Source organism: Coenobita brevimanus, unplaced genomic scaffold (assembly GCF_032717465.1).
Source record: "Coenobita brevimanus isolate Jiangsu-jjx unplaced genomic scaffold, ASM3271746v2 jjx.HiC_scaffold_2830, whole genome shotgun sequence".
Classification (NCBI taxonomy): domain Eukaryota; kingdom Metazoa; phylum Arthropoda; class Malacostraca; order Decapoda; family Coenobitidae; genus Coenobita; species Coenobita brevimanus.
This window is the reverse complement of record NW_027643797.1, coordinates 182,579-194,248: the sequence shown is the minus strand read 5'-3', so window position 1 is coordinate 194,248 and position 11,670 is coordinate 182,579. Positions and strand designations below refer to the sequence as shown.

At 41.1% G+C, this 11,670-nt stretch overlaps 1 pseudogene; it reads right to left on the bottom strand.

Annotated features, from left to right (window-relative positions):
• Positions 1-3,537: 3,537 nt before the first annotated feature.
• Positions 3,538-11,451, bottom strand: LOC145390100 (glycerate kinase-like; annotated as a pseudogene).
• Positions 11,452-11,670: the final 219 nt, after the last annotated feature.

Sequence of the window (11,670 nt, the reverse complement as noted above, 5' to 3'; positions counted from 1 at the left end):
CAGAGTGAGTGAACGCGGCAATTCTACCTCCCTCATAGAATGGTAGGTTGCCAACTTTTAATTATTTACAGTACTAAAGACAGTCAAATTACATCATGATATGTACAGGGCAAATCTAACAAATTAATCTTAGTTCCACTTAAATTAAAAATAGACCAATTATTCCCGCTTTAGCTATGTAAATATCTTAATTCCACATCTGCCTTAACAGGGGAATCTTTCCCTGCTTGCCACGTCACCTATCGCGCAGACGCAGCTTAGGTCAGTGGAAAATACCACATAATTACATGTATTTACAATGCATGGTTGTCCACAGGGGTTAAATGCAGTAGCATTTAATTTATCAATAACAAAAATTATTAAAGAGAACGTCGTTTCTGGGTTAATAAAACCGCTTGAATAATTAACAACAGTCTCTACGTCCTCTGCCTTTAACCAGGGATAAACTATGACAAATTTAGAGAGCGCAACTGCTCTGGGGGAAAATATTTCCCACAGTTGTACTTTCCTCTGACTTAAGACTATCTGGAATAAAGTACAAGAAACTGGCACTAACATGACTATGAAAAGATATTTGTACAAGGTGTCAGGTGTTAAAAAGCTGACTTAGGTAACACACACACACACACACACACACACACACACACACACTCAAACTGAATCAGTGCTATCTGCCGATGTCATATGCTTTGGCAAAATGATAATGGCGCTACAAAAAACACTCACTGGGAGGACGGTAAGTTGTAGGACCCCAGACTCCCTGGTCATTCATTAAACAACACAGCACTGCAAGTCAGTAGTACAAAAACAGGTTAATGTACTTTTTTTTTTTTTTTTAAATAAGAGCCTACACAAAATGTATATCAGCATTATTTTTCATATCCAATTTGCCAAATCAGAAGGCATATACATGTACTGAGTATCAGTTTAGAATCAGCAAAAGGCTGAAATCAGCAACACATCGGTTCAGCTCGAACACTGTGGTCCCATCAGGAGTTTTGCAGGACCAGGAATCAGTTCAGAATCAGCGAATCTGTGCTGCCATCGGTGATATATCGGTTTGGCCACAACACTAAGTATGGTTCCGCAGGAAAAGGTAATACTGCAGTATATGATCAGGAATAAGTTCAGAATGGGAAAAAAATGCTGAAATCGGCATTACACTGGTCTAGCTGTCATGCTAAATACCATTCCATCAAAGCCACAAAATCCAATAATAAGGATAAAAATTCACAAGATTAAGAAAGATATATAAAGTATTCAATACCTATACAAAGATAAGCAGCATAAAGAATAAGGCAGTGGCTATACACCCTTAAAATGTAGTATGCAAGACTATATAGTGCACCTTCATTTTAAGATGAACTGGTTATGATAAATAAAAAGAGTTAGGGCCTTTTTAACAAATATTATCACAGTCTTGCTTATACGATCATTATTATCCTGTACAGCCTCACCGGTAAATGTACAGTACGACTGCTATTTTTCGCTTATATGATCACTGACATGCAAGCTCATCCTTTTGTTCCAATAGGTATATCAGGTGTGTTAGTGTCAGTGATGGAACAAAAGTGTGGTGTTGGAGTTCAAGCGGCAAGTGCAGTGAAATTATACAACTATCACTGAGAAAAGTTTGAAATTTGTTTTTATACTTTGTCAGGTAGGTGACCCTTGGCTAAAAATACATAGACACATTATAATTAGACAATATAAAAAAAATGAACAATACAATAAATCGTCATATATGTTACGCTTCTTGTCAAACTCATCCTCATCATAACACAAGGGCATTCTGTATGCAGCACCATCCCATAAGCATCATACTACAACAAAAACCAGGCCAAAGACAATGTTAAACATACTATGCGTTCGTCCACCTTAGCTCGGCAACGATTGTCATCCTTCTGCAACTGATTTCCTGCAGTTTAACACATCTTACATTCTTTCCACTGCACTTCTTTATGACATTTACCATATTTTTATTGTAAGTCTCATGTTACATCTCTACCACTGAAGTTTGATAAATATATGAAGTCAAGTGAAGTGTGGTTACATGATTTGTAACTATCATACACACACATCACTCTTAGGCAGGAAATATTCAGCTGCAAGTACAGTCACTGACTCACTTTAGTAATCCTTCTTCTGAGTGTGCAGAGAGTCAAACTACAAACTGACACGCTCACATTGTTACAAAAATATTATTACATTCTCTCTCTCTCTCTCTCTCTCTCTCTCTCTCTCTCTCTCTCTCTCTCTCTCTCTCTCTCTCTCTCTCTCTCTCTCTCTCTCTCTCTCAAACAGTTTCCAGCAACTGTTGTGAAGTGCAATTAGCTGGTGTTGGTGCCTTGGTCTAGCTTCCACTTCACAGAAAGCATCAAGTGTACCATGGCCAACACTTAACTATGAAAGGATTATTTAGCAAAAACATGACAGCATTTATAGACTAGATTACTGTAGTTACATTCTTTTAACGATCTCATTACAACTATGCATTCAAGATGGACGGAGGGCAATATCTGGCCAAGTTAAACTGGACAAAATACAATACAAAGCAGGTGCCATTATAAAAAGCATCTGTTGTATGACACACTGATATGAGAATGGGGTAATTTTGACCTAAATTTGGTGATGCCAGCAGGGTCAGTTATCATAACCCTGTTTTTACCATAAGTGATGTATTCAGCTGTACCTGTGTCACCATTCTTATTATTCAATGCGTTACACTAGTTTTCGCCATCCTTTTCTCCAATCTGAAATACATGCTTCGCCATCCTTTTTTTCAATCCGTTATACAGTCAACCCCGCTATTTGCGGGTTCCCCATATTCACATATTTTTCTGGGAGATTAAATCCAAGCTATTTCTCCTGCTTTTCCCACAGCATCAGCTGTTCCTAGTGGTTCAAATGTTTTTTTTTTTTTTTTTTCATGTTTTCTGTGAGATTTACAGTCCTATATACTGTACAGTTACCCTGTATAGGTATGTGCTGTTCAGCACACAGTAAACTCTCATCATCATCATGGTATGGTGAGTACAGTACACTGTACTCAGAAGGGCTTGTGTATCATCCTGTACTGACCTTTTAGGAAGTATTAATGTGCCATAAAATGTATTTACAGGTGTTACAGTGGGTTTGTAGGTAATAAGTCATATGGCTAAAACACTGAAATCACTGACTTCTGCAATAGGTGTGGGCCAATTTACGGAATCAACATTTGCGGGGAGTTGTGGTACAAAACGCCTGCGTGAAGCAAGGACCTGACTGTGTACAAGCTTCATCATCCTTTTTTCAATCCGTTATATAAATGTCCGCTATCCATCAAGCCGTCCTTCATTAAAACATAAAACTCATATAATGTGACCCACATGTAATGGTCCTCAAATCAGCCTGGATTAATACAAAGCATTATACTGAGATTTGATTAATAGCATTCCATTGACAATTTCATTACAACTAAGCATTCAAGAACTAACCTAATCTAACCTAACCTGTGTGGCCAAGTTAAAGTGGATGGAGGTAGAATAATCCCTCAGATCACCCTGGTCTAATATAAAGCACCTGCAGGTCCATCACATTGGTTCCTCGTGTGGCCAGGTTTGAGATGATATTGTCCTCCCCGCGCCTCGAGCTGGGAGAAGAACGAGTAGGAATTATTGGCATCGAGGAAGGACTGGGCGGACAGACCTTGATTCTTGCGCCTCCTGAATCTGTGACCTGTGGAGAAACAAAAACTCTTATCACCACCATCACCACCATCATCACCATCATGATCATCACCATTATCATCACCATCAACATCATCATCATCACCATGGACTGAGGAGACAGACGTTGATTTATGGCCTCATCTGAAACTACCTAACACTGAACACAGTACTAGAGCTGGTCTGAGGCATGAGAAGGCTAATGACATATTGTGCAGTGTTGCGGAGGGGTGCAGAATAATCTGAAAAGGGAGGAATACCTTGGCCAAATTAATGTGAAAGAACTATAGTATGTCTCCTAGGGTGACCAAAATATAAAGTCTCTAGAGTTGTTCTGATCATATGAGGGTTAAATGATATACAGTATGATGGGAGTATCCCTCTGCTATATATTTAAAAAAAAAAATGAAAATCTGGGCCAAGTTAATGTGAAAGAACTATATTAAGTCTCCTAAAATGACAATAATAAAGGCCCTAGAGTTGTTCTGACCTATGAAAGTTACATTATGTACTAAAGAGTGCCATTGTGGTGTGTCATAAAGATGCTTAATGTGGCCAAAAAATGATAAAGGATGAAAATGTGGCCAAAATGATGAAGAGAAAAATGTGGCCAAAAAATGAAAAAAAGATGAAAATATGGCCAAATTAATGTGAATGAAGTGACCGCCTGGGAACACCAGATGCTGTTAGGCATCCCTACTTGTCAAGTGGGGTTGGTGGAGGATTAGTGCCCCTCCCTTATAAAACAATTAACTCTAAGCCCTTGGCCACCCCGTTTGGGATACATGGCGTCTGGCAATGAATGAATGAATGAAAGTACAGTAAGCCTCCTAAAATGACAAGAAATCGGCCTTAGAGTTGTTCTGAAAATTGAGGGGGTTTAACGACATACTGCACTGAGCCGTTGTGGTGTGACAGCCAGAACGTGACGGCTCCGGCAGCATCTGTGGGGCCGTCAATACCATCTGTGCCGCCTGAGAGGAACACTATGCCTCCCTGTACGTCACTGTTGCATAGATTCTGAAATAACACAGGGAAAAATGACTGCGGGTACAACTCATGGCTACAAGAGAGTACTAAGCTCCTAACATCACACTCTATCTATCTGCCTATCTATCTATCTATTGCCAGATGCCTTAATCCTGCAAGGGGTGGTTACAAACAAATAGCCTCCATGTCGACCTATCTATCATCTACCTAGCTATCTATTCATTATAGACAGATGCCTTAATCCCATAAAGGGTGGCCACAAACAAACTGCCTCCATGTCACCCTGTCCTCTGTCATCTTCTATCCCTTATTCTTTCTTCCATCTAGCCAGTATCCACCCCATCATCCACTGGACAAAAACACCACACTCCTTCCTGAATCCCTAGTGTGTAGCTTCTAAAGAAGGTAAAAACAAAACTAGAGATCTAACTAAATGATACAACACAGCACTAAGCTCGTGCCATCATACTGTTCTCTATCATCCACTCTTATTCTTTCTTCCATCTATCCAACCATCATCCACCCGACACAAACACATTACCTCCTAACTCACCAGTGCCTAGCTTCTGAAAAGGTAAATAGATAAAACTAGACCTAACAGATAGATACAATGGAGTCAGTACTAAGCTCCTGCCATTAATATACTTTCCACCATCCTCTGTTTCTTTTTTTTTTTTTTAATTCATCCATCCATCCATCCACCTCACAGGAACACTATTATCTGCATTCTCGTCAGGTAAGGAAGCTCCCTAACACCTCTTCCTACGCAACTTATTTTGCTTATTACACCTTACTGTCCTACCTTGTGTTATATAAATCCTTCAACCTCTTCTTAAGTGACGTATTTTGCTTATTACACCCTGGCAGTCCTCTTCTGTCACTTAAATTCTAAAATCATCATCCTCTGCATAAATAACATACAAAACTACGTTAGCCAGCCATAACCAAAAATAAATCACTAAGGAAGAGGTGTTTGGGAGCTTCCTTAACTGCCGAGAATACGAGCCTGTCTCCCTGTATCTCACCAGTGCGGAGCTTCTGAATCTTAAAAATTATACCATGGTGCATTCAGTTTAACCTGGCAAAGATACCAAACCTTTTCAGCTTCGTTCAGGGACAAAATTAGTCAGATTGGAGGGTCAGGGGTTTAAATAGTAACCATGGACTCATTTCTCTCAACTAGTCTCATTTTAAATAGTAACCAAGGAGACTCATTTCCACTCTTCACAACTACAGCTCATCTGTAAGCATGCAGAAAATGTCCAAATTCTACAGATGGAAAGAGCTTTTTGTGTTCTCCGGATTCGGTGTCAGATTCACGTACATACGACCTAAAACACACACACAAATACCTAATTGTCTTTCCCTAAATTTTTCTTCAATTTTGGGTTATTTTCTACCATTTCTAATTAAACGTACTTAACCTAACCCACAAATAGTATTTAGTCGAATTAGGAGACAACACTGAAGTAGACAGTAGTAACAGAATGGATATGGAGGAGTGTGCAGATTGGCCCCAGAGGACGGTAGAGTCCCTGCGTGATTGGAAGTCAGGTATAATTATTTCCTGTACAAAGGAAAAGGGAAAAAGTAGTGTGTGGTAATCATGGGGCATTTGTCTTCTACTACTAGGTAACAGGAAGACACAGACATATTTACCTCCACCAACGCACAGAATGGGGCAAACAGTCGAAGTACAATATGGAGAAACAGACAGACATATTACCTCCTCCAGCACAATACTAACACAAAAACAAACAAATGTTAGAAGTACAAAAACAAACAGATATAGTACAGTACACAGACAGACACATGAACAGTCGGACATATTACCTCCTCCATGGCAAATGAAGTACAAAAACAAACAGATATAGTACAGTACACAGACAGACATATGAACAGTCGGACATATTACCTCCTTCCATGATAGGAAGAGGCCATCTTTCCTATCACAACCTTTCTTTCCGATCGTCAGTTATGGGTTCCGTCAGGGACGCTCCACTGGCGATCTTCTCACCTACCTTTCAGACTCCTGGTCATCCTCCTTTCGGGACTTTGGCGAAAGCTTTTGCCATTGCACTTGACATCTCAAAGGCTTTCTGGATCCGAGTCTGGCATAAATCTTTAATTTTCCAAACTGCCCTCCTACGGTTTCTATCCTTCTATCTGTACCTTCATTGATAGCTTCCTTTCTGGTCGTTCTATAGCTTGCTGTCGTAGACGGCCATCGTTCTTCTCCTAGATCTATGCTCAACATTGTGGTGTTCCTCAGGGCTCTGTCCTATCACCAACTCTCTTCCTTTTATTCATCAATGATCTTCTAAGCTGTACATCTAACCCTATCCACTCATACGCTGATGACTCCACCCTTCACCTTTCCATTCGGTTCCCTGCCAACGCCCATCTCAACAAGTTACTTCAAGAAACAAGGGATGAGGCTATGGCACACCTAATGTCTGACTTGGCTCATATCTCTGACTGGGGGTAAAAATAATATGGTTGTCTTTAATGCTTCTAAGACTCCAGTTCTTACACCTATCAAACCCGGACAAAATCTTCCACAGGTATACCCACTAATGTTTTAATAATATTCAGATTAATCCTGCATCATCCTTGAACATGCTGAGGGTTTCATTTACTCGGGACTTATCTTGGAAAGATCATATTACATCTCTTGTAAAATCTGCTTCCAAGAGATTGGGTGTGCTAAGCCGACTCCGCTCTTTCTTTACCCCTGCACAATTGTTGACTCTATACAGGGGTTTTATCCGCCCCTGTGTGGAGTACAACTCTCATGTGTGGGGAGCCTCCCCACATACAGCTCTTCTCAATAGGGTGGAGTCAAAGGCTTTTCCTCTCATTAACTCTCCTCCTCTTACTGACTCCCTTCAACCTCTGTCTCTTCGCCGCACTGTTGCATCTTTATCTCTTTTCTATCGCTACTTTAATGGTCACTGCTCCACTGAACTGTCTGCTTGCATTCCTCCACCTCTACGACGGGCGCGTAGCACCCGTCTGGCAGCAAACTCTCATCCCTTTTCTGTCCAACTCTCTAATGCAAGAGTTAACCGTTACTCCCAGTCTTTCATTCATGCAACAGGTCAGCTCTGGAACTGTCTCCCTCTGTCTGTATTTCCTCCTGCCTATGATCTCCAGTCTTTCAAACGCAGTGTGTCCAGGCATCTCAAAATGATCGGATCTTGAATTTGGCTCTCTACTGTATTGTATTTTGTTTTTCTCTTGGAGGGAACTGTTATTGCGGGCTCATGGCCTTTGGTTCCTACTTCCTCGCATAAAAAAAAAAAAAAAAAAAAAAATGGCAGCCAAAACCATCTCCTGGGTTCCTTCCTCCTCGTCCCTTTCCTTTCACCGTCACAGTGGTCTCTCCTCCAAATATCAGGCACACTGGACACCCCAGCTCTCGGCACCTGACCCCAGGTGCTCTGGAGGGACGCTTTCTTGTTTTCATATCAACACACAGCTCCGGCAAGGAGGAGTCTGGGAGCTCTTGACAACTATCAGCAATTTCCTGACTCCTTTCTGCAACTTTTTTTTACACCTTTCTGCAGTTTCTTGACTGCCTTCACTACCCTCTTGACTTCTTCCTGTAAGTTCTCGATTCCTTCCTGAAGACTTCTCATTACCCACTACCAGACAGAATCTTCAGAGTTATCATGGCAAGGTCAAGCCATTCTCTTACCTACGATGGATGCTTCCCTTGCAGCGAGGAGGGACAATATTAACGTAAGACAATGCCCATCTGTTTGTTCCGATAACGACCTTTCAACCCCCAACAGGGCCGTTTTGTTGTCACCAATTATGAGGTTGGTGACGTGGGGGTACTCATTTTTCCCTTCATTTTTCCCCTGCAGAGGAGTTGAAACCTGATCTGGTATTTCAACATTCCCAGTTTTGACCTTTTCTTCACAGGCAAGTACTCTTTTTCTCTCAGTTCTTCCCTTCAAGCAGTGTCCTAACATGGTCCGGCACAGCAATGTTAAATTTATCAAGGACTTTTAGGGCGTCATCAGGAAGGTCCGTGTTGGGTATGGTTGGTCCAGTGGCAATTACATCTAAGGGAGTTGTTGATAACGTCCGAGAGAATGAATGTTACGATGCTGGCCCTTGGTCATCTCAGCCAAGCGTCCTCCTTTTGGTGTAAGACAGGGCTCTCCGCACGGTATTGAGCTCGGTTATGCCCTAGCCCCAGCTTGGCTCAAGGACTTCACAAGCTCGATCTTCTCCTCTAGGCTCAGTGGTGGAAGTGGGTAGGGGCAGTGAGGGCTGAACCACCCCCAGATATCAACACCAGTAACAGATCCTCCTCCTTCAAGCTCTGCACCAATGATACGATCTTCTTGGCCGTCTGGAATGCAGCTTCATCAGGAATGTTATCTTTAGCACCCTCAAGAATTTCTACCTGTGGCGTACTGGTGTTAATTTTCTATCTACCTGGCCGTTAGATGTACTTCCTGTAATGCCTTCAGTCTGAGTGTTACATGTACTTTCTGTAATACCATCTGTCTGAGTATTACATGTACGCTCTCTCACATCTTTCTGCCTCATTTAAATTTTCCACCTCTACATTACTAGCAGTAACTCCTAACTGGGTATTAACTACAGCTCCTTTCTCTCATCTTTTCTTCCCTTCTAAGATACCTAAGTCTCTAATACCAATTCTTTCAGTCTGGGCATCTAGCATAGCTTGTCTATTTGCCTGATAGCCATGTGGGACACTAGATTATGCCTCTCTGAAAATGTGATATAGAGTCTGGGGTTTTTAGAAGAGTTACAACAGGGTCAACCATGTCTCCCACCGCCTTTCCCAAACCCAACCACGTACACGTTCCTCTGCAGGTCATGTGGGGTTCCGTTGATGATCAGTTTGTTATTCTCTTGCTTTAAAAACCTGGGGAAAAATAAAAAATGAAGGTTAGCAAATCTGGATGATGAGAACGTCTCAGGGCTGTTTATTTTTTCTTGAACTGTTTAATAATCTTTAAATTTAATTTGCTACTTATTATTTCTTTCTTTTTTTCTTAAATTAGGAATGACTTCTATTACTGCAAGCGATTTTTAAAGCTACACTGGTAGGCTCAAATGTACAGACATGATGACGATTAGGTGGATGTGTAATGTGTTCTTGAATGTGAGGCCTGGAGGGGATAGGATTACGTGACTGAGATGGTTTGGGAGGAAGTGATGAAACTGGAGTGTACTGGTGTTGTGATGAGGAGGGGTAGATTGGGATGGTTTGGGGAGGAAGGATGGGACTGGGATGTATTGGTGTTGTGATGAGGAGGGTAGATTGGGATGGTTTTTGGGAGGAAGGATGGGACTGGAGTGTATTGGTGTTGTGAGGAGGGTAGATTGGGATGGTTTTGGGAGGAAGGATGGGAACTGGAGTGTATTGGTGTTGTGATGAGGAGGGGTAGATTGAGATGGTTTGGGAGGGAAGGATGGGACTGGAGTGTATTGGTGTTGTGATGAGGAGGGGTAGATTGAGATGGATTTTGGGAGGAAGGATGGGACTGGGAGTGTATTGGTGTTGTGATGAGGAGGGGTAGATTGAGATGGTTTGGGGAGGAAGGATGGGACTGGAGGTAGTTGGTGTTGTGATGAGAAGAGGTATTGGTGTTGTGATGAGGAGGGGTAGATTCAGATGGTTTGGGAGGAAGGATGGGACTGGAGTGTATTGGTGTTGTGATGAGAAGAGGTAGATTTGGGATGGTTTGGGAGGAAGGATGGGACTGGAGTGTATTGGTGTTGTGATGAGGGAGGGTAGATTGAGATAGTTTTGCACACGTGGAGAGGATGCAGGACGACAGCTGGGTGCAGACGGTGAGAACTGTAGACATCAGAAGTTCCGGCTGTGAGAGGCAGACCAGAAAAACAAAAATATGGAATGAGGTAATAGAGTGTGACCTCAAGGGTAAGGGACTAAATCAAGAAGCTGCCAGAGACTGAGCATCATAGAGAGCCGCCATTAGGTACTGCCATGGCCGACAGATGGAAGTACACTGAAGTCTTTATGGAAGAACGTATGATGCAAAACGGCAAGAATACAAATTAATATTTTTTGTTTTCTACACTGTAATATTCATTCCTAGTTTGCTCATGAAATCTTTGGTACCTGTCTGAATGATGAAAGAACAAACATGCAATGATACAAAAATTTAAATTCAAAATGACACATCTACAGTAGAAATTAGCAGTATTTTTGTTCTTCGAAATTCTGAATATTCACTCTACTCTGCTTGTGGTCCCTGGCACCTGTAGAAGTGATGAGAGAACAAGTGAGCTATGTTACAAAAATTTAAGATCAAAATGGCAAGAGTACAGTAAAAAATTATTAGTATTTTTTGCTTTTCTACATATTAAATATTCACTGTAGTTTGCGTGTAATGATTTTGGTACCTGTTTGAGTGAGGAAAGAAGAAACAAGCAATGTTGCAAATATAATAATAAAAAAAAAATAATAATAATAATAGTAATAATGATGAGAAGAATTTAAAAACAAAAAATATTAAATATAATAATAATTATTATTATAATAATAATAATAATAATAATAATAATGAGAAGAAGAATTTAAAAACAAAAAATAATAAAAATAATAATAATAATAAAGTAGATAAATGTAATACTTTGCAATAAGTCTGTGAGGCTGAACGCCATCCACTCCCGCCAAAAAGGCCTTCTTGATGACACCAATGGTCTCGTGTAGGTTGAATCGGATCACCTGCCTGGCCATGGTTGGGGGTGTGTCTGTCAATACTCCTTGTGGCAATTACCTCTTCTTACTGCCTCAAAAAAGAAGAGAGGAGGGTGTGATCTGGGGGGAGGGGAATGAAATGGTGTTGACGGGTTGACATGGAGGTGATCTTGTAGCCACCTCCTTACGTGACTGAGGCATCTGGCAAATAGATAGATAGACAGACTTTTACTACAGATGTTGGCTTGGGAGTGATGT